The sequence below is a fragment of the Chiloscyllium plagiosum genome, chromosome 21 (genome assembly GCF_004010195.1).
Source record: "Chiloscyllium plagiosum isolate BGI_BamShark_2017 chromosome 21, ASM401019v2, whole genome shotgun sequence".
NCBI lineage: Eukaryota > Metazoa > Chordata > Chondrichthyes > Orectolobiformes > Hemiscylliidae > Chiloscyllium > Chiloscyllium plagiosum.
The window spans coordinates 28,657,151-28,681,471 of record NC_057730.1 but is presented as its reverse complement, the minus strand read 5'-3'; the positions used below and the strand labels follow the sequence as shown (position 1 = coordinate 28,681,471).

Genomic DNA, 24,321 nt, shown 5'->3' with positions numbered 1-24,321 from the left:
GATGAGATTTTCAGTGTTTAAAAATAATGTTTTTCGATTTCTTCCTCAGTTGTGAATCACAGGAATGAATGTCCCCAGGAACCTCACTGGGATTTACTCTTGCAGTTATGAAAGATGGATGTTTTTCCAGTTTTATTTATTCCTCTAGTACCTGTAGTTTATGTTCCTACCCTTCCATCGAAGTAATTTGCTGGTTTGTTACAATATTAAATTAACAACATTGAATGCAGGATAGCTTGTATATTATTGCCCCAAGTCTGAAGTGGATACTCTTTCACATCACTTCATCTTGCACCATTTCATCTGAATTCTGTTCTCTCTACATTTGCTGAATAGGACATCAAAGCCATTATGCCATGTTAAGATGGCACATTTTCTTCTTAACTCATCAGGAGTATGGGTCAAAAATAAATTCCTGGAAATAATTTTACTTTTCAAGGAACACATGGCAGACCGGTTCCGTTTTCTTTCATTCTACCCTGACTATTTTTGTTTTAATCCTCCATCAGATGTGAGCTACTCTGGCAAGGCCATCTTTTGGTTGGTCTTTCTGAACAGCCCTTGAGAAGGTGGTGTGGAGCTGCCTCCTTGAACTGTTATGGGTGCACTCAGTACTTTAAAAAGTGAGTTCTAGGATTTTGACCGAGGAACAAAGAAGTTATTCCAAGCTATGGTGTATGACTTGGAGGGGAACTTGTACCTGGCGATGTCCCAGTCCATCAGCTTTTTTTAGTCCTTTTAGCTGGTTGTGTGTTTGGAAGTTGCTCTGATGCAACAGCATTGTTCTTCCAAAGGTCTGCATACGTTTTGAATTTGGATTTTAAAATAAAACTAATCTGTGCCAATGAGAAATTTCTGTTTTATGTTACACAATTTTCATCCTAGTTGTTGATTACCATAAGTTGAGCTTACCTCTGGCTGCCAGAACAAAGCCCTCAAGTCTTAGAGTCACCTATGGTGCAGATGTCCATGTTGGCTCCCCACAGAGAATTGAATCAGTCCCACTCCCTGCTCAATGACTGCAACCCTGCACTTTTCTTTCCTTCAATTGCACATCCAATGTCCTTTTGAAATCATCATTTGGACGTCCAACTCACTCATGAACAGCTAGTTCCTGTTTGACACTGCATGCTGTGTAAATGCATTTGTCCTGAATGGGGAGACCCCCAACCACCTCTCCACCACCTGCCCTCCCAACCTTCCCACATCCCTCGTCCTAAATCTTACTGTGTTCCCTCATCTTTCTGCAATCTGAAAAAGGGAAGAGATTTTATCCTCCAGTCTTTTCTAAATCTGTCATAAATTACTCCTCTATAATATCTTCTTCTACCTTCTTTTCTCTAAGAAGACAAATGCAGCCTTTAACACCAACTTTGTAGCTTAAAAAAACCCTCAACCTTGGAACTGTTCGAGTAAATCTCTTCTGCAGCCCAGCAGGGACCTTAACATCATTGTTAAAGTGTGAAGGCTATAACTGGATATAGTAGTCAAAAAGTGTGGTGCTGGAAAAGCACAGCTGGTCAGGCAGCATCCGAGGAGCAGGAGAGTCAATGTTTTGAGTATAAGCTCTTCATTCCTGATGAACAGTGTATGCTCAAAACATCAATTCTCCTGCTCCTTGGATGCTGCTTGACTGGCTGTGCTTTTCCAGCATGACACTTTTTGACTCTGATCTCCCGCATCTGCGGTCTTCACTTTCTCCTAACTGGACATAGTACCCTATTTGGCTCTTAACCAGAATATGCTCTGCAATATTTTGCCAAGGCTCTTTTAACATGACACTCCAAACCTCAAACCCTTACCATCTGAAAGGACAGCGGCAGCAATGCGTGGGAACCTGACCACTTTCAAATTCCCCGCCAACACGCACATCTTCCTAACCTGAAACTACATTGCTGTTCCTTTACCCTTACAAGGGGAAAATTCTGGAATTCCCTCCCTCACAGAACTGCAGGACTACCTGCTTTGCAGCACTTCATGAAAGCAACTCAGTACTATATGCTGGCAAGTAGCAGTAGCCAATAAATGCTGGTGTAACACATGATGCCCATATGGCGTTGGTACTTCAGAGCAACAGCTGGGTTATTCATCTTCAACTGATTTCTGATTGAATTGGTCTTTAACAAAATATCACGTGATCTTGCTAATGAAAACAAGAATGCAGAAATCAGGTCCTTGATGATTCTCTGGTTGACCATTCATAGTGTGCACCTTAAGTTCTTTACTGATACATTAACTTGAACTGGAGCAAGATAAACCAGCGTTTCAGTTCAAGATTCCATCTTAGTCTCTAATGTCAAGTAAAAGAGCCTTCAAATCTGTCTCAAATGGTTCGGTACAAATACATGAATGGGCAAGTTTTTCTTATTTTGAACAGGCACTGATTTCTTCACATTTGTCACACAGTTCTGGTGTTACTAATGTTTGCAAAGCTTAATATTGTAACGTCATCACAATATTGCGTGCAAATATTGTAGGTAGCACTTTTATATTGAGTTTATTCATTGAACTGTGATAGCACAAATTTTCAATTAGTTTTATAATAAAATGATGTGACGCGCCTCCATTTTTAATATATGATAAATGATTCCAATACATTAATTGCTACACATGTCATTCCAGAGTAATGAATTCAGGATGACTTTGACATAATGACCTGCAAATACATTAGAGAGTTCTAATGATTTGCTGCTGTTTTCAGCTGTTTGTACCATATCTCTGGGGGTTCTGCCAGTCTCCAGCTGAATTTCAGAGTCTACACATTTAGATATCTGTGCAGACTCCTGTGGTTTACAGAAAATTATGCCTTTGCGCACTCAGCCAGGTCAAACTTGTATTTCGTTCATTGTTTAGAAATCAAAGCAACATCAATACTTCATTTGACGCATTTCTTTTGTTGTATAATATATTTGAAGATGCATGTTCTTTTCTGAACTGTAGTTGCTCGAACTGAGTGTCTAACATTAACAAACATTGGTTGAACAATCAGATAATGCACTGGTGAGAATACAACAGCTCCAGTTATTCTACTTTTTAAGGTTTTCAGTCATCCCTTGACTCTTCATACTTTATATACAACTGGTGGTCTGCAAGGGCTGATGTTGATGTGAATGCATACATGTACAAAGGCTTCAATCTATGTGACCTCAGTGCTTTTGCTGAGTGACAAGCTGACAAAATTGGTCGAGGCTACATTGACTGCAGTCGTCCGCAGTGCAGGAGCAGCCATGCTGACGAATATTAATGACCAGAGCTTAGGATGTTGTACTAATACAAAATCAGCGGATTACGTTTCAAGAGTGAGAGCAATTTCTTCAGTGTCAATTTCTGCCAGGGGGTATATAAAATGGGAAAAAAGCCTCTTTACTGTGTTGCTGAATTGTAGAAAATCAACAGTAGACCATGGTTTTGTATTCAATAGCTGCTCAGCAGTGATCCCATGTTATTACCATGGTTTATCCTTTGAGTGCAGCATGCAATTTGGTATGAATATTAAGTATCAAACTCAAATATCCTCTTTGGAGATTTGCTGCAGCCAGCACTTTCCCATTATATTCCTAAAAGCCTCTGAGTTATCTTTTTTATTGATGAGAGTTCTTATTTCAGAAGTATCATATTACTGTTGTGAAAAATCCACATGAATGAATGATAGTAGAGATAGTGTTATTGAGTTTAACTAAAATATATTAAAAAGGCACCAACTAGTTCTGTTGAGCATTTGGTAATATTTACATATTTAGCCTGTGTCAAAACGTTACTGGTCTAACTCAGTGTGACCAATGCATGTGTGAGTTGGTTGGAGTGATTAAAAATGATTTGTACCATTTAAAATAAGTGGTTCATACTGTTAACATCTCAGTTGACTGCAAGTTTCTAACGTTTATAGGTCAATCTGAATTACTTATATGAGCAGTTGTGCAGCATTGTTAAGCAGGTAAGAAAACAAACACATTTCTCTCACAAATATGTTTGCGTAATCCTTCTCCATTGCTGATAAGGGGAACAGAACTTTGGTACAATTAGGGGAAAAGTCTACACAAGTTTACCCTCTTAAACATCTATCCTAACACCCACAATCCCTACAACAAACTGGTCCTAATTGTCTCAGGCTCTAATGTCAACTGTACTTGTACTTTAATAATGAACAGGCAAAATTATGAGAGACTGAAATCCGTGGAGGAATACATGGAGACTTGGATATCACTTAAAAGCTCATGTACTGGTCGAATTGCAAAGGTTTGATGGAACGGTGACCATTATCTCAAAGGGAGTTGGAATACAGAGGTGAGGAAATAATTCTCTGGCTGTGCAAATCCTTGATCGGATCCTATATGTATTCTGTTTTGGGCACTATATCTCCAGAAAGATTGACCTTGTCGTAAATAGAACACATTCATTGGCATGATACCAGGACTTGAAGGGTTTAATTCTGATGACAGGCTATGTGAGCTTGGGTTGCAGTGGTTCAAAACATTAAGTTTAAAACATTCAGTTGATAGAATTATGGTTATCATTAATGTGTGAAACTGGTTCATTAGGATAGATGCAGTGAAACAATCCTGCTGTGAAAAAAACTGCAAGAAGAGGTCATAATTTTTGAAATTGGAGCCTAGTAATTTAGCAGAAATAAAATTGAAACAGTATCTCACATAAAAAGCAGTAAAAATCTGAAACTTTGTCCCTCCAATCTACTGAATGTATTGTATGTTGATATTTTCAAGTTTGGAATCAATAGGAAACGATATAGAGGTGAAGTGAAATAATGTAATTGAGGTAAAGAACAAAGAACAAAGAAAGTTTACAGCCCAGGAACAGGCCCTTCGGTCCTCCAAGCCTGAGCTGATCCATATGTACTGAGTAAACCTGTCGGTCAATTCCTAAGCATCTGTATCCCTCTACTCCCCACCTACTCATGCATTTATCCAGACGCATCTTTAATGAACCTACCATGCCTGCCTCTACCACCTCTGCTGGCAATGCGTTCCAAACACCCACCACCCTCTGTGAGAAGTACTTGCCGTGTGTATTCCCCTTAAACTTTCCACCTCTCATTAAGATCAGTTACTATCTAATTAAACAGTAGAATGTTTTTTAAAAAGAATGTGAATAGATTATTTTCCTTTGTTTCACATTTTTTCATGTGACACATCCATTCCTTCATCGATCAGAAGACGAGAGTTCCCTGTTTAACAATGTCATAAGCAGACGTGTCATTCCAAGAAGAAGATGTCTACTATCACTCTGGGTAATTTTGGATGGTTAACAATGTGGTAATGCAGTGTTGTTCAATTGGGAAAGCAAATTTTAAACATATTCTACTAATACATTCTTATATATTGGTACTTTTCTGCATTTTTCATTTTGTGTTGGCTGTTTATATTATCTCAAAAAGATTTGCTTGTTTATAGCTGAAAATATAATTTGCTATTTCTGATAACATAATAGTAAGCATACCAATGATGGAGGCCGTTTTTCATGCCATTTGCAAAGTCAGTACATACAATATATCCACAGAATCATCATTGTGTGAAAGAGTTGTGCTTCTGAAAAACAGACTTGCACACTTTTCAGAACATCAATGCTCTCAAAGTGCTTATACTTGATGAAGTACCTCTTTTGAAGTTTAATGACTGCTGTAAGGTACAAAGTGCTATGGTCAGTTGGTGCTCTGCAAACTCCCATAAACAGCAACGTGGTAGTGACCAAATAATCTGTTGTCGCAACATTGATTCATGGATAAATATTTACAAGGACAACAGGAATAACTCCTTTGGTTTTGTTTGACATAGTGCCATAGGCAGACGGGGTCTTGGTTTGATGTCTTATCTGGAAGATTGGACCACTGAGCTGACAAGTCAGCAGCAAGTGCATGGCCAACTGAGCCATTGGTTTGACACAGGCTATGAATTAGGGAGAGAAATTCACCGTGCAGTGAAAGTGTGCGTAGAATGGACACAATATTGATACAATGCTTCATGGCATGTCATGCAGCACAAACTAAATTGGTGCTTTTGCCTAACTGAGTTATGGTTGTCAATCTGCCAGTGCTACTCACGTTGTCTATTGGCAGCTCACCCAATTGTGCAGCGAAAAAGATCAAGCAGCAGTGGCTTCACTTTGATGACAGTTTGCAGCTCTTAAAGGCGGGTGTCCACTTTGTTTTGAATCATGAATCTTTGTCATTGCTGTAAAGTGAGATGCTGGCTGGGGAGTGTTCGTCCTTTGGCTAGAAGTTACGACACTGATTTTGTTGCTTATCCTCTTCCTTATCTTCAAGGCCCAATAAAATTTCAGCCAGAGAAGTTGACTGTCATTCAGTAAGTGTTAGCATGTCATTAATATGTTACTTAGACTTGAAAAAAACTTGAATTAACCTTCTAAGAAGAATTTACTTTTTATCCACTGTGCAGCTATTGTAAATTCACACCGATCAATGAATGGGATAACCAGACACTGAGATGCCATTTTACAGAAGATAACAGCAGATTGGCAGATCTGCAACAGCTTAATTTTAATTTGAGTTTAATCACATATCAGTCTTTGTCTGAAATTTCTGCAATGTTTGCTCATGAGTAATTGCAAACACCATTAGCCATCTTGAAAACAAGTTTTGATTATATTGTCATAATTCTTGGAAAATGTACTGATCAAATACACTCTCTCAACAGAAATTATTGAGTGAACTTGAAAAAAACTTCATGCCATGCAATTTCTGAGTCAATTTTATTACTCACACGTTGCCACATAGTGCTTAAATTCTTGTAGTTATGGCTATTTTGTGATTTGTGTATTAGAATTGGTGCATAAAACCACCTGTGTTTTATAATTTCCTGTGATCTCTGCCAGAATCTTAGGGGAATGCAATTATTTATCACATTGCTACCACATTGTTGTGTACAAACTTTTAAGATATTAAAACATTACCAACTGTTAGTTGTCTGTTTTCTTCATTTGTTCATTCTTCTGTATTTCAAATTGTATTGGTTTGCTTTTTTTATAAAATCAATGTATTATTCGTGTTGCCTCACTAGGGTATAATTTTACATCATTATTTACCTGTCATGCAAATTATTTTTAATTGATGATCGACATGAACAGCAGGTGTTTAGTCATGACAATTTTCTGTTTTTTATAGTGCAATAAATACTGTATGATTCCATTCTATCAGAACTGTGGGGGATGCTGAATAAAGATCTACATTGAACACTTGTAATTCATGGATAATTCATAATTTTGCCATTTTGCAAAGCTATTCCTGACCCGCTCCACTGCACTGACAACAAATAAAGTGTTGTACTGGCTGACACACCATCTATGCTCAGTGAGTTCAATGTCAGCAGCTCATCAAACTGTATTGTTCTTTCTGCAGCACTCCAGTGGCAGATCTGATGATGTGCTTTGTGATTTCTGTTCAGGACAACAGTCACCACAGTAAAGGTAAAATCTTTTTGCTTTTGTTTGTAGCTGCTCTGATTTGTCCCTGCGTATCTCCTTTTAAGTGATGGCCGATGCTGGGTACGGTAACAAGGACAGATAGCTTTCTGTGCCTCTCTTTTTATTTTATGTTGAACATTGAATGTGAGTGGCTTGTTCTATTGTTACAGAAAGATTGGGCAACGTGCTCAAGATCACAACTTTAATGAATGACAGTATAATTTCAGGAAATGCTTCTTTCAGACCATTCAAAGGCACTTTCAGAAATCTATTTGGAGTGTGCTTAATAATGTCCTTGTTGCATGTGAAAGCAAATACTTGCCACCTCTCCTCCTCTTCCTCCCCCTCCCTCTCTCCCCTCCTCACCCCTCCACCTCCTCACCCCTCCTAGGTTGTCCATCCCAAAATGCTAATTCAAATCTGTTACTACAAAAATGTTTCAACCTCCAAATGACATTGATTTAGTCCATACCTGTGAATGAGCTTTTCATGAACCCAACTTGTAGAAGTGTGGAAAGGCATCTTGTAATTCAGAAAAATCTCCTTAAAGGTCTGCACCCCTTTGTGAATCATAGTGCAGATTCATACTGATATAATACTTTTAAATGATTTTGAGAAATTATGGATTAAAGATTTTAATAATAGGTAGAATTTTTATGTATTCAGTTCTGATTGTCCACAGATTCTTTAAAGTATTAATAACAAATAAATGAGATCAATACATTCGCAAGTTTAAAACATAATTCAAAATTAATTATGCTATTTAGCAACCAAAGATCTTTCAATATGGCTGGTAAGTGGCAATTGGTGATCTGGAATAAGAAACATCCAAATTGCATGCTGAATACTTACGGGTCCTGAATAATTAAAAGATAAGTTGCCTATTTTAATATTTGTCACATTGGTGCACATTAGTAACAATTGTTTTTAACTGTAATTATATAAATGGACAACATAGCCAGTCCTATCCAATATCTGTCACTAATACCTTTTTCAAACATTCTTATTCACCTTGTGTTGAGAAATATTTACTTGTAGTTGTTGACCTAACAAAGCAAATTTCTTTGGGATAGCATATCCTTCAGTCTGAACCTGAATATCTTTTAGGAAAAGGCTATTTGACCTCAGACTTTGCAATATATAAGTCCCACAGCTTGTCTCCATTGGGTTGGTGCCACATTGCTTTCTAAAAGAATGCATGTTTGAAAATTTAAGGCCTTATTGTCGGCCAGCCAGCTCCATACTGGCGGCATAAGCTTGTAAAATCACCGCCTACACTTGTTAATCTGTTCTTTCAGAAATGAAAACCACATCAAACTCTTTGTTACACCCAGTTACATTGCTTCAATGACCATCTCTATTGCTGCAGCAAACAATTGGATTAGCTTTGCCAGTTTTCTTTATATCTTGAAAATTTTGATTATGTTCTCTCTTGTCCAAAGCGGGAGACCATTTGGCTCAGCAAGTCTGTACTTCTGAAGAACAATTCAGTTTGTCCTGCTCCTAAGCTGTTTCCCCAAATCCCTACCATAGTTTTCACTTTCAAATAGTTATATAATTCTATTTTGAAGGTTACTAATGGACCTGCATACATACCTCTGTGGGGCAATACATTCCTTGTAACTTGGACATTCATGTTTGACTATTTAAAACTTCTGTTTGATTATACGAAAACTGCAGTTCTAAATTAGCTGTACAATGATCTTTAATTCTCGCAAAAAAACCCCATTAAAGTTTTAATTAAAAATAAAAATCTCATTATGGCATTCGGTTTTGGCAGCAGTGGAGATGCTAGAAGTTAAGTTCCCTTGTGTTCTGCATTGATACTTTTATTATAGGGCTTTGTTCAAATTTTAATTGAATTTGATATGTTTTGTGTGTGTTTTATCATTAGGATGTTACATTTGCCCACTTTTACCGAACTTAAAATAAATCAGCTGCTAAAACCACCACATGAAGCTACTTTTTAAAAGGTGATGTTATTTCATAGAAGCTATAATTGAGTGGAGCTCATCCAAATGGCTGAGCAAACTTATTCAGTGTTGGAATGCTTAGAACCTGAAGGGTCTGAAAACAAGAAACTTTTGTGCTGATATCGCACTTTTTATGACCCTAGGATTTCTCAAACCTGTTACAGCCAAAGAAGTACTTCTTCAAGTGTAGTAACTCTCAGGTAGGACATTTCACAACCGGTTTGTGCACGGCAAGCTCCCACAAATAGCAATACTGTAGTACTTGTTTTTATTTTTGAGTTTTTTTGACTGCAAAGTGCACAATAAGAAGGTGTATGTGGGCAGTTTAAGAAGAATAAAGGGCCAGGTTTTTACTCAAGACTGGTTGTTGGGCAAGTGGTTGATAGCCTGATTAGTATGGCCATTCATTTTGCGTTAACTGACACAGCATCAGTGGACATTGAATAAGTCTGCATGACAATTTGCCACGATCTCCAGGCTTCCCATCGCAGTGCAATGTGGTGTGAGTGAAAATAGCAGGCAATTATAACTGTGGTTTCCTTTAACTGGGTCCCCAAAGCAGATTGCTTTCGGAATAAGACACCGGGAAGTCAGATTTAGTAAACAGTGCTAATCTTCGAAAAATAAATCTATTTTCTGCACTGGAAGCCGACTGTACTTTGTGAAACAGAAAGTCCAAATCCGCACATATTTCTCAAGTTTGTTCTCACCAGGGTCAAATCCAGCTTTGAAATGGGTTTATATGAAACTCCTTGCTCTCTGACATTTTTGCTTGCCTTTTTTAAGAGCTCGGAAACACTGAGCCATGAGGAAATCAGAATTCAAATATTTTGTGAACTGAATAATCCACATTTTTTTAATCGAAATTTCACCGAAACTCAGTCAACTAATGATTTTCGGGAGTCCCATGAAGGCAATGGTGTGCTGCCCCAGGAGAATCTAACTGTCTTCGAAAAGCCTTCTTCCTGGCCTTTTACACTGACCCCCTTATGGGTGGGGGGTGGTCCAGAAGTAAAGCAGAAGCGGTGTGCTTTGGCACAAATTGCATCAGTTAGCAGCCTTTGATACGTTTGTGAGTTGAGGATTGAGAGATTGAACACAGGACCCCAGTGGATCACTGTGAGCAGCCAGTTGTGTAGAAACTGCGTGCAGCTGTCACCTTGAGGATCACCAAGCTGAGGAATCGTCAGTGACCTGTTCAATTCCCCAGTCCCACTCCAGCAGGCAATGGTGTCCCAGGATATCCTCAGTCTGCAGTGCCAATTTCCACAATCGCTTACAGGAAATGCCATTGAGGATGATCAATTCTGCGACTCTTCCACATCCTGAGTGGATGTTCAGCTGCAAATTCTTCTGGGGGAGGCTATTTAGCAACTGCTGATCCTGATCTTGCTGACACAATTTCTCTGTGCCTTTGTTGCACTGTGGCCACAGACACACTAGCTGGATGCATTGATCATGATACCAATGAACCTACATGGGAAATATCAGAAACTGGACAGGTCTTGAGTAGTGGGAATAGTGAGTATTCATATCACGTGCAAGTGACAGTTTTGCGTAGTCCTACAATAATTGGAGAGAGGACTCTGATAAAGGAGGGTTAAGAAATGCCTCTATATTGATCATTTTGTCATGGGATATTCATGTATTCAGATGTATGCAGCATAAACCATGGTACACATATACATTTCTAATGAATGGTAAGATCACTGAAGCCTTGTTCCTGACCAAGGTCCATATCACCTAAGAAAGACAACACCGCAAGTTAGAGTATGTCATTGAGTAACTATGGGAAATGATTGTGCATTTGAGAACATAGGAGGTGGGGGGAAGTGGTAGGGGGTGTAGGTGTAGGTGTAAATATTAGGAAATGGTGACTTAAAGAATTGGGCAGCAATGCATGGAAGCTCAGAACTGATGGTGTTGACAGGGTGTGCAAGGAAGAAAGGAATATGAAAGTTTTGGGGTCAATGGGAAGTCTGTTCACTCTAGGAAGCATGACCTGTGTTGATTTCCATTCTCATTCTGTTTGCAAGAGTGCAATGGAAATAAAAAATGCGTGCCGCTAACCCAGTGTAGGCCAAGTCTGTGTATTTGACTTATCTAAGGTGTGGACACTACTTGTGAGCAGTGAGGCCCTTCAGGGGGCACTTACACAGTAAACACGTTCAAAATATCTATAATCATAGAATTTGTTCATGAATTGCTTTCAGTGTCCATACAATGTGGGATACAGATCCTGGTTACAAGCAATCTTGATCATGCCATTGGTCATTACAAATTGATCACTGTCATGTCTGTGAAGCCTAAGTAATCATTGGTGACCTTCAGTGTCACCTAAAAATCCAAATTCTAATAAAAAACAAGAGCAGGAGGAGGCCATTTGGCCCTTTGAGCATGTCCTGCCATTCAATATGATCATGGTTAATTGTCTGTCTGAAGACCATGTTTCTGCTTTCTGTCCATACACAGAAAGAGAAAATAAAACTTACAAAGGATGCATCCTGGTCCAATTGTCTCGTATAATTCTGAACAGTGCTCCTGTATGACCTTTATTTGCTAGTATAACTTTGTTTAAGTTGAATGACCCTTCTGAGTATCCTTTGATACGACTAATGTCTAAAAACAAAATTTCTTTCTTGAACGTATTCAGTGACCTGTCCTCCACAGCCCTCTGTGATAGTGAATTTGACCTGGTTGATTATTCATGGAGTGAAGAAATGTTTTCTCAACTCAATCTTTAAAGGCCGACCCCTTATCCTAAGACTGTGCCCCTGGTCGAGACTTCCCATTGGGGATGGGGGCTGGTGGCTGCATCTATTCTCCCCACAACCATTAGATTTTGTATGTCTCAGTCAAATTGCCTCTCATTCTTTTAAACCCTAGTGAATACAGGTCCAGGCGACCCAGTGTCTCCTCAGTTGCCAATCCTGCCATCACTGGTATGAGCTTAATGACCTTTGACTGCACTCCCTCAATGGAAAGTACATCCTCTCGTAGGTAGGAGGCCAAAACTGCAGGCAATGCTCGAGGTGTCGTCTTACCAAGGCCCAGTATAACTGCATAAGACATCCCTCTGCTGAACTCAAATCCCCTTTACAATAAAAGCCAACATATGAGTTGCTTTCTGAGGCTGCACAAGGCAATGGAGCTGGTCTTATCTTCTCTTGAATTGTATTTGCCAACCTTCTCCTAAATGCGATTATTCTCTGGGTGATGTGGAGTGATGGGGAATTGACGGGGCAGTTTTCAGTAATCTTACTGCACACTCAATCTCCTACTGTATCTTTGAGGCATGGTTTGTGCTGTATATGTCAAAGGTCTATGAGCATGGATCCATGGTCTCTATTATCAGAATCCTCCATGTCGCAGTGTATGGAGGACTATGCTAAACTGTTATTAGTGTGTGATGTGAATACTGACTACACATATTATGAAAGACCTCTTCTCTTTCTGGTATTCCTCTATACTTTCATTGGAACCATGACCAATGGGTCCACCAAAAGCAGTGGCCATCGTCATTGTGGCAATAGTGCAAGAAGGAACAGTGAAACTGAGGAGGAAAAATCTTTGGTGTTATTTCCTCCAGATGAGCAAGGTTCATTTCTGCTGCAGATTGCGAATATCTCAGGATGTTGTCACAGATGCGTGTCATCGTTGGCCATCTTATTCTGGTGGCTGTCAAGGTAACAAATGCACAATATTTTTCCACAACTGGCTGCTGTCAAAAGCGCCACCGTGGAGCTGTGTGGGATCTCTCGATCCTCAATGTATCAAGGCATTTGCCAATTTAATTTGTGACCAATCACACTGCTTCATCTTGTTTCCCTGTGACATGGTCAGTGCTGTAGTCTGGACAATAGGCTTTGCCAAAATACTTGCAAGCCCCCAGATGCAGGGTGCTATAGATTCTACACATGTTGTATTGAGTACCATACCTTAATGTGGCAGACTTCTTTAATATAAAATGTTTCCATTCAATAAACATCTGAATCATCAGTGATCATTGGTACAACATTTTAGAGGCTTACACAAAATCCCCTGGAAGTTGCTTTTATACCACAATCTTGGGAACTCTCATGTTTCTTTTCAAGCGTCAAATGTCTTTCAAGGATGGCTACTGGGAGACGAGGACTATGCTCTGCAACCATGTCTGATGACTCTATTAGGCTAAACTGACTAAGGCCAGGCACAGATACAATGCAGCCCATTCTTCCACCAGGACCATAGTGAGCAGACAACTAGAAGTTGAGGATCCAATGCTTGGATCAGTCTGGGGGACTTTGCAGTACATTGCAGGCACAGTGCGATACACAATCCTTTCATGTGCTCTATACAACTAGCATAGGCAACGTGAGGCTGAAGAATTTGAAAAGCATCATCAGTCTTCTGAGGAGGAAAGTGAAGACGTTCAGTCGGAGGGACATCAGCATGATAGAACACCATTGCATTGAAGCAACAAGCCAGGCATAAGGGGAGGCAATGACCAAGTGGCACTATTGCTGGACTATTAATCCAGATATTAATCCAGTAACTCAGCTAATATTCTGGGGACCCGGATATTAATCCCACAAGGCAGATGGTGGAATTGAAATTCAGCTAATATATCTGGAAATGAGAATTGACTGATGACCATGGAACCATTGTTGAAATCTAGAAACAAGCCTATCTGGCACACTAATGTCTGCAGGGCTGAAAATCTGCCATGCTCACCTGGTTTGATCTAGATGCGATTCCAGAGTCACAACAGATAGTTGACTCTTAACTATCCCCTGAAATGGCTTAGCAAGCCATTTAGTTGTATCAATTGCTATGCAGTCTCAACAAAGAAATTAAATTGGACAGACAACATGGTATTGGAGGGGGATTTTATAGAGGAGTCTTAGCCCCACGTTCAGTAGCACAAGTCTATTTATTCAGAACTCTTTTTATCATAGGTGTGGGAGAGGCCAAAGATTGCTCTGAATCTGGCTTTCCTGTGGGGCCCAATTGTCCTCTTAATGACAGCTCTGACTGGAGGTCAGTCACACTCTACCTTTCCCAATAAAGTACAGGTTATTTATACATACTGCATTACAATGGTTGCATGCAACATTAATATCAATGTTTGCATATCCCCTCTGACCTATACATCCAATCTTGTGAATACACAATCAATGATGGACAACTTCATGGTCCACCTTAGATCCTCTCATCATGTGGTGATGTTTGCCAGACCCCTGTCACCTGTCCTTGGGCTCTTCCAATTGTTAACCACATTCCAACACCGATTGTTATGTCCTTTCCTAGACATTTGCCAATTGCATCATATACTTGCTCACTACTAATGACTTTTCAAATTTGGTCATGCAATTCATATCTCTTGCTGATCTTAGTACAGAAGATTAAAAAGGATGTTACATTCTACCAATTGCTATGATTTTGTAATGTCATCTCAAATATAAAGTTACTTGTAACGTTTTACATAGTTAAACCTAATACTATATTTCTGTGACAAACCTAACAATTTCGGGACTAGCTTCCCTCTTGTCTGACGTGCGAAGCAGCAGTTGTTTATTCCCCCTCCGAGGTCAGAGTGACCCTGTTTCAAAATTGCTTCTGTTACATTATTTGTCTCTCAGCACGCTTCTGAGGTTATCTTGCTTATACCTTTTTGTTCTAATCTTGCTGACAGAGAAGAAAGTTTCATGTTTCCTGTTTATCAAAACTAGTCTCTTCATCCAAGTCTAACTGCTTCCAGAAATATAATCCCCCATTATCTAATAGATTCAAACTTTTATTCTGGTATGAATATGAGTCTACTTAAGTATATCATTATTATTTTAAAAGGCTTTATCTCAGGTAGGTCAAGCTTTCCCTTTTTAGCTCATATAAAAATTGGAAATCTCAAATCAGATGGTTTTCATCTGAGCTGCCTTATCAGAGTCATACTGTCTACATCCTAGTCCCAGTTTACAAGGACTGAGAGATAATTTGTTGTCTGTCTGTGAAGGCCATGATTTGAGTAATATTAAATGCTGGATCAGCTAAAATTTCCTTTGATTGTTTGTGTCAGTTAAAAAGAAAATCCCTAATCATCATTTTTTCACATTCAGCCATGGGCAACTATAACAGGCAGAAACAGCTCTGTCAACCCTGCAAATTCCCCCTTGCTAATGTCTGGGAGTAGTATCCAAACTGGGAGAAATGTCTCACAAACTAGTCAAGCAGCAGCCTGACATTGTCATACTCACAGATTCATACCTAACAATGTCCGAGACACAGTCAGCATCACTATCCCTGAATATGTCCTGTCCCATTGGCAGGACTGACTCAGTAGAGGTGGTGGTATAGTGGGAATTGCTCTGGACCTCACGAAGTCCAAGGAAACATCTTACTGATTACCACGTATTAAGCTCCCTCAGCTGTTGAACAACACTTAGAGGAAGCACTGAGGATGACAAGGGCACAAACTTTATGCTAAGTGGGGGTTTTCAAGATCCACTACCAAGAATGGCTCAGCAGTAGCACCACATATCGAGCTGATCGGGTCCTAAAGGACATAGCTGCTAGACTGGGTCTGCAGCAGGTGGTGAGGGAACCAAGAGGGAAAAATATACTTGACCTCATCCTTACCAATCTGCGAGTTGCAGATGCAGCTGCCCATGACAGCATTGGTAAGAGTGACCAACACATTGTCCTTGTGGAGATGAAGTCCTGCCTTCACATTGAGAATAACCTCCTTCGTGTTGTATGACACTATCACTTTGCTAAATGGGACAGACTTCAAACAGATCCAGCAAATCCATACTAGGCATCCATGAGACGCTGTGGGCCATCAACAATAGCAGATGTGTACTCCAGCACCATCCGTAACCTCATGGTGTGTCATATCCCCCACTCAACCATTACCATCAAGACAGGGCATCAACCCTGCTTTGATGGAGAGTGCAGGAGGGCACGCCAGGAACAGCAACAGGCATACCTGAAGATGAGGTGTCAACCTGGTGAAGCTACCAAACAGGATTACTTGCATGCCAGACAGTATAAGTAGCAAGTGATTGACAAAGCTAAAATGTCCCACAAACAATGGATCAGATCTAAGTTCTGCTCTGTTCACATCCAGTTGTGAATGGCAGTAGATGATTAAACAACTCACTGAAGGAGGAGGAGCCACAAATATTCCAACCATGAATAATGAAAGAGCCCATCACATCAGTGCAAAAGATAAGGCTGAAGCATTCACAAAAATCTTTAGCCAGAATTTGGGTCTGACATCAGTGGTGGGTAAGTTGTTGCTGGCAATTCTGACAGATAGGATTTCCATGCATTTGGAGAGGAAAGAACTGATTTGGAATAGTCAGCATGGCTTTGTGCTTGCGAAGTCATGTCTCACAAACTTGACTGAGTTATTGAGGACATAACCAAATTAATGATTAGGGGCAGACTTGTAGACATTGTTTACATGGATTTTAGTAAAGCCTTTGACAAGGTTCTGCATGTAGACTAATCAGTTAAACTGGAGCATATGGGATTCAGGAAGAGAGGCCAATAGGATATGAAATTGGCTTGATGGTGAGAGACAAAGGGGATGGAGGAGGATTGTTTTACAGACTGGAGGCCTGTGACCAGTGGTTCCATAGGGATTGGTGCTGGGTCCACTATTGTTTGTCATTTATAGAAATGATTTAGATGAGATATAGAAAGTATGGTTAGTAAGATGGCAGATTACACCAAGATTGGTGTATGGTAGATAGTGAAGAAGGTTACGTAAGATTATAAAGGGATTCTAATCAATTTGGCCAATTGGCTGAGGAGTGTCAGATGGAGTTTAATTTGGATAAATACATGACATTGCATTTTGGCAAAACAAACAAGGGCAGGACCAATAAAAAGACTCAGGGTTTCGGGTACGTAATTCTTTAAAAATTACAGCGCATGTAGACAGGATGGTTAAGAACGTGTTTAGCATACTTATCTTCATTGCTCAGACCATTGTGCATAGGAGTTGGCATGTCATGTTGAGATTGTACCGGATATTGTTGGGGCCATTTTTGGAGGAGTCAGCTTGATATATGAGGAATATTATTAAATTGGTGAATGTTCAGAAAAGATTTACTAGGATGTTGCTGGACCTGGAGGGTTTGAGTTATAAGAATAGGCTGGATAGGCCGGGACCTTTTTCACTGGTGCACAGACGGTTGAGGGGTGACCTAATTCAGGTTTATAAAATCATGAGGGGCATAGAAAAGGTGTATAGCAAAGGTCTTTTCTCTAGGATGGTGGAGTTCAAAACTGGAGGGCATATTTTTAAGGTGAGAGGAGAAAAATTTAAAAGGGACCTGAGAGCAACCTTTTCACACAGAGGGTGGTTCATATGTGGAATGAACTGCCAGAGGAAATGATGGCAATATTTAAAAGGCATTTGTACAGATATATGAATAAGAAAGATTTAGAGGGATATGGGTCAAACACAGGCAAGTGGTGTTTAGTTTGGGGAAAGTTATTTGGCATGGATGAGTTAGACCAAGGGGTCTATTTCCATGCTATATGACTCTATGACTCTAACGATAATCTACCTTTGACTTCTCCAGTGATTTCCCACAACACAGATGCCAATCTTCGGCAAATGCAAGTTATTCTATGTAATATCAGGGAACGGTTGTAGATGCTGGATAATGCAAAGGTTATGAGCCCTGTCAATATTCCGGCAATAGGACTGAAGACTTGTGCTACAGAGCTTGTTGCTCCCCCAGCCAAGTTGTTTCAATATAGTTGCAACACTAGCATCTACCCAACAATGTGAAACATTTTTCAGGTATGTCCTGAACACAAACAGCAGGACAAAATTAAGCTAGCCAATTATGCCCCATCAGTCTACTCTCTATCATCAGTAAATTGATGGAAGGTTTGATTTGATTTGATTTATTATTGTCATATCTACCTCGGTACAATGAAACTTTTTGCTTGGTGTGCATTACAGGCAGATCATAACGTACAAAGATCATCGGGTGATTGAACAGAGTGAGGAGTACCAAGTTACGTCTGCAAAGAAGTTGCACAACAAGCAACCTCAACATTAGATTTGAAAATTGAGAGGCCCCTTTCAAAGTTTAATAACAGCGGGGAAGAAGCTATTCTTGAACATGTTGGTGCATGTGCTTAAGCTTTTGTACCTTCTCCCTGACAGAAGAGGTGGGAAGAGATTATAACCGGGATGGGTGGGGTCTTTCATGTTGGCTGCCTTTCCACGGAATTTAGAAGTGTTGATGGGGTCAATGCATGGAAGATTAGCCTGTATGATGGAGTTAGCTGTATCACAACTTTCTGTATATTCTTATGGTCCTAAGAAGAGCAGTTGCCATACCAAGCTGTAATACATTCAGGTAGAATGCTTTCTATGGTGCATCTGTAAAAATTGGTGAGAGTCCTTATGGATATGCCTATTTCCTTAGTTTCTTGAGGAACAAGAGGCATTGTTGTGCCTTCTTGACAGTGTCATCAACGGAGTGGTCCAGGACAGATTATTGGTGATCGTCACACCTAGGAACTTGATGTTATTGACCATTTCCAACTCAGCTCCATTGATAGGAGCATGTTCTCCTTCTGACTCCCAGAAATTGATGATCAGTCCTTTAGTTTTGCTGATGTTGAGGGAGAGATTGTTATCTTTTCAACACATAGCCAATCACTCCATCTCTTTCCTGCATTCTGTCTCATCATTGTTTAATATCTGGCTTACAATGGTGGTGTTGTCAGTGAACTTATAGTTGAAGTTTGGATGAAATTTGGCCACACGGTCATGAGTGTGCACGGAGGGGGCTGAGTAGGCATTCTTGCAGGGCACCAGTGTCGAGGATTGTCGTGGAGGAGGTCCTGTTGCCTAGCTTAACTGCGGTCTGTAGGTCAGGATGTTGAGGATCCAATTGCAGACGGCAAAGCAGAGACCTAGGTCTTGGAGTTTGGAGGTTAGTTTGGTTTGGATTATAGTTTTGAAAGTATAAATTTAGTCAAAAAGGAGAAGCCTGATGTAGGTATCCTTGTTATCCAGATGTTCCAGGGATGAGTGTAGGAGTATGGAGATGGTGCCTGCCGTGGATCTGTTGCTCCAGTCAGCAATTCCGAGGTGTCATCAACAGTATCATCAAACAGCACTTGCTCAGCAATAACTAGCTCATTGAAGCCCAGTTTGGGTTCCACCAACCCAACCATCATTACAGCTCTGGCTCTAGCATGGACAAAAGAGCGGAATTCCAGAGATGAGGTGAGAGTGACAGCATTTGACATTAAGGCTCCATTTGATCAAATATAGCATCAAAGAACCTGAGCAAAATGGGGAATGGGGGTAAACTCTGCTGTTTGAAATCATACCTTGCACATAGGAAGATGGTTGTCGTGTCAGAGCTCAGTCATCCCTGTACCAGACATCCCTGTAGAAATTTCTCAGGGTAGAGGCCTAGGCCCAATCATCTTCAGCTGCTTCATCAATTACCTTCCCTCGATCATAAGGTCAGAAGTGGGATGTACATTGACAATTGCACAATGTTTAACACCATTCACAACTCTGCAGATATTGAAGCATCCTAAGGGTTGCCATTGACCAGAATCTCACTGGACTCACCATGTAAACACAATGGCCACAAGAGCAGTTCAGACACTAGGAATATTGCAGTCAGTAACCCACCTCCTCATTCCCCAACGCATGTTCACCATCTTCAAGGTGCAAGTCAGGAATGTGCTGGAATACTCTACGGTGGCACTGTGGTCAGCACTGCTGCCTCACAGCACCAGAGACCCGGGTTCAATTCCCACCTCAAGCGACTCTCTGTGTGGAGTTTGCACATTCAACCTGTGTCTGCGTGAGTTTCTTCTGGGTGCTCCAGTTTCCTCCCACAGTCCAAAAATGTGCAGGTTAGGTGGATTGGCCATGCTAAGTTGCCCATACTGTTAGGTGAAGGGGTAAATGCAGGGGAATGGGTCTTGGTGGGTTGTGCTTCGGCGGGTCGATGTGGACTTGTTGGGCTGAAGGGCCTGTTTCCACACTGTAAGTAATCTAATCTAATTTACTTGGATGGGTGCAGCTCCAACAACACTTGAGAAGCTTGACAATGTTCAGGACAAAGCAACCTACTTGATTGGCACCACATCCACAAGTATCCACACGCTCCTCTACTGATGCTCAATAGCTGCAGTGTGTACTATCTACAAGATGCACTGCAGAAATTCACCAAAAGTCCTTAGCCAGCAGTTTCCAAGCATGTGATGACTTATATCTAGAAGGACAATGGCAGATACATCAGAACACCACCGCCTTTAAGTTCCACTCACCATCCTGACTTGGAAATACATCACCATTCCTTCAGCATTTCTGGGTGAAAATCCTGGAATTCCCTTCCTATAGGCATTGTGGGTAAATCTATCACACATAAACTGCAGTGGTTCAAGATGGCAGCTCACCATCACTACCTCAAGGACAATAAATGCTGGTCCAGCCAGCGATGCCCAAATCCCACAAGTGTGAGGCAGGGGCGGGGGTTGGTTTGCAAATTGACAACTTCTTTCAACAGATCTGGGTTGGAAGAGGTCGTCAAACATTGGTTGTGAATTTGACACTGGTCAAAAGGCAAGTAGTCTGTTAGTTTCCAGAAGCAAATGCAACTTATGTTTTGTTTGTTTTTTTTTTCACTTTTATTACATGTACAGTGCACACATTTGGTTGCCACATTATAGGAAGGATGTGATTGCAATAGACGGTGGAGAGACGATTTTCAAGGATGTTGCTTGGGCTGGAGCAATTCAGCTTTGAAGACTGACTAGATAGGCTGGGGTTGTTTTCCTTAAAGTCGTATGTATAGGAATTGAATTGAGGCATATAAAGTTCTATGGGCCACAGACTGGAGATGAGGAGAAACTTTTCCACTTAGTAGAGGCATCTTGGTTTTATGGTAGGGAACATGGTGAATAGAGAGGTTCTGAGGAAAAAGAAACACCTGGAGGGAATTCTGGAATTCTCACTGTCTACAATAATGGTGGAGGTGGGGACAGTCAGAACATTGAAGTAGTGTTTAGATGAATGTTTGAAACACCCTAGCAGGCAAGGATATGGGCTAAGTGCAGGAAAATGAGATTGGAATAAGTAGGTGCTAAATGACAGGCATGCGTATGATGGGCTGAAGGGCCTTTTGCCATACTGCAAAGTCTTCTTAGCTCTCTTTTTAAGTTGAATGATACAACTTAAAGTAGATTAGTCAAGGCACAGTGGTATTACCCCTACCTTCTGGCCAGAAAGTCCAATTCAAATCCCACCTGCCCCAGAGAAGTGTCATAATGTGTCCAAACTGATTGAAGAATAAATATGTTAAATATCCTTGATTAAATGAACAATTTGAACATATCCTAAATGTGTATTTTTCTGCTGTTAATCTTGAGCATTTATTTTCCTTTAGTACATTTGAAAGGTTTATTTTTTAAGATCAAGATTATAGGCCTGCTTTTTCAGAGCAAGTGAATCGGGAATATTGTTTACAGATACCCCAAACAGTAGATGCTAATTTCTGTTTCATTGATTCTTTATTAAGAGTAAACTCATGCCCGTCACTATTTCCTGAACAAACACATTTCATAATCCCATCCGCCTGTTTGTAAAATTCCCAGGGGTCCTGTTGCTCTTCTGACCTCATGCCTCAGCTATTTCTTCTTAGTACATACAAATGTCTCTCCTTGACAGAATGAACTGAAAGGTATGGCTATCCTCTGACAGTCAGACTCAAACTCTGCCTCCCCTGCCTCTTGGGTTCTCATGCTCATTTAAGAAGTGGAGACACAATTATGGCTGGCAGGAGACCAGCAAATACTGTTTTAGTATATTTTGGTGCAGGTTTGTGTCAGACAATTGCTCGTTATACTAGCTTTAATTCGAATATGTTCTAAACCAAACCATATTATTTGTAAAACTGACAGAAAATCAAGCTGATGTCAATTGGCTGAAAGATAGAAGTGGAAACATTGTGTCGAATATTGAAAGTGAATCCGTTGCTTTGTGAGAGATTTTGTTATAACTCAATAATGCTTGTTTTTCTTTGAAATAGCAGGTGTCGTATTACTACTTGAGATTTTATGTCTAAAGTACGTTTTGACTTGGGTGGAAGCTAATAAACCAATGAACCACATTTAACTGAAACCAATGGACAAGATTCCACTATCATAATTGTTACTTAAACAAACCAACCAAAGCCAACAGAAACTATATTTAAGTTAATTGGTAAATTGGTGTCATTTTAAATGATAAATTACACATTGCGTAGTAAATACCGCAAAATAGATCACATGGGTTAACTAGGTAGTCTATTTAGCATATAAAGTACTAATTTATGCTCTAAACATGTGCCATTAGACATCTGAGTAGGTCAATTTAAAAATATCCATAAGACACCAAGTTCAGGCACAAATCCCTTTTACGCACAGAATGTTCTCAGGTGAGATTCTTCTCCTTTTCCATCAAAACTTTAGCCATTGATTTTCATCCAACTGTAACTATCAACCGATCTGAGTTCCATAGGCGTGACTTTTATCAAAGTGACACATTTTTCTCTGGAATTGCTCTGACTCTACTCAAGACAGTCGCAATCCATGACTACCCTATGACTTGTACTAGGCAATGTGTTTCTTTAAATTAACTAAATCAGATTTAGTAACCGCATTTTTCCTTTCATCTCTACTTCTAGATCCGGCCTTTGTACTCACCTTTATGTCCAACTTCACCACTTTGATTTGTGCTTGCATGGTTCCGTGCCTTTTTATTTGATTTCAAGCAGTTTCAGTTTCCCTGGAAATCTGAAATTTGGTTTCTGTTTTACTTTTCCTAGAAATCTGATGGTTCAGATTTAGTTTCATTTAGCCTCTGACCCAAAACAAAAATGCAAGCTTTGAAATCCCACAGTACATTGCAAGAATGAAATCAATTGTGGCTTAGTGGTTAGCCCCGCTGCCTTACAGTGCCACAGATCTGGGTTCAATTCCTGCCTCGGGCAACTGTCTGTCTGGAGTTTGCACATTGCTCTGGTTTCCTTCCACAATCCAACGATATGCAGGTTAGGTGAATTGGCCATGCTAAATTGCCTATAGTGTTAGGTGTAGGGGAATTGGTCTGGGTGGGTTGCTCTTCGGAGGGTTGGTGTTGACTTGTTGGGCTGAAGGTCCTGATCCACACTGTAGGGAATCTAATTTAATTGGCATAAGTTGGTGATCTTTTTGAATATTGTAATTATAACATGCTTTCTCAATTATCCCTAGCAGATAAAAGTTACTTCATCATCAACAAATGTTGAAATTGCAAGAGACTTCTTCAGGTTACATTGTTATGAAAATAATTAATAGAAGAGCATCCTATCAGAATTCATTATATATTTTATCTGTACTAAAGTTTCTGGATTGGGGTATTCAAAATATTGAAGTCAAAATATATGTTGTGAATTGATAGAATTATGACAGAATTACCCTACTTCATGACTATGTAGCTCTATGCATATCATTGAATAAAGTGTGTAAGCTGAGCAGATTTTATTCCGGGGCAACACAATGTCCAGCCACGTTTTTGGATTTGATATGAAATCTTGCTCGGCGATAATCTGAAAGTAAAATCTGCTTTAGAAATGAAGATCATCACTTCTGGATATTTTTCATTTTTGAAATGTTCAGTGCTCGTCTATAGGTTATCATCTGCTCAGAGTGGCAGAGTACCAACTGTCCTATCTGATGAAATAGGAAACATAGTGATCAGGAGCTTGAGCCAATTTTTGTGATGTGTGCAGTGGACTGGAAAAAGTGGCTTCATTAATTTCACTTCCACACAATAACCGTGGAACACCATCATCGGTTATGAAGTCTCTGAGGATTTTTGAATGCTATTTTTAGAGTTGGGCTCAGCAATTATTTG

At 40.0% G+C, this 24,321-nt stretch overlaps 1 protein-coding gene across 3 annotated transcripts in view; it reads left to right on the top strand.

Annotated features, from left to right (window-relative positions):
* rbfox1 (RNA binding fox-1 homolog 1) overlaps positions 1 to 24,321 on the top strand; it is a 1,725,607-nt gene that overhangs the window by 311,281 nt on the left and 1,390,005 nt on the right. The window contains exon 2 of one of the 3 annotated variants that reach the window (XM_043711606.1): positions 7,370 to 7,437. The exons of 1 other annotated variant lie outside the window; for it this stretch is intronic. The gene's annotated coding sequence lies outside the window, so the exon portion shown is untranslated. Of the gene's footprint in view, positions 1 to 7,369; positions 7,438 to 9,583; positions 9,608 to 24,321 lie in introns of those variants that run through there. One more of the 3 variants, XM_043711616.1, reaches the window with a different exon arrangement.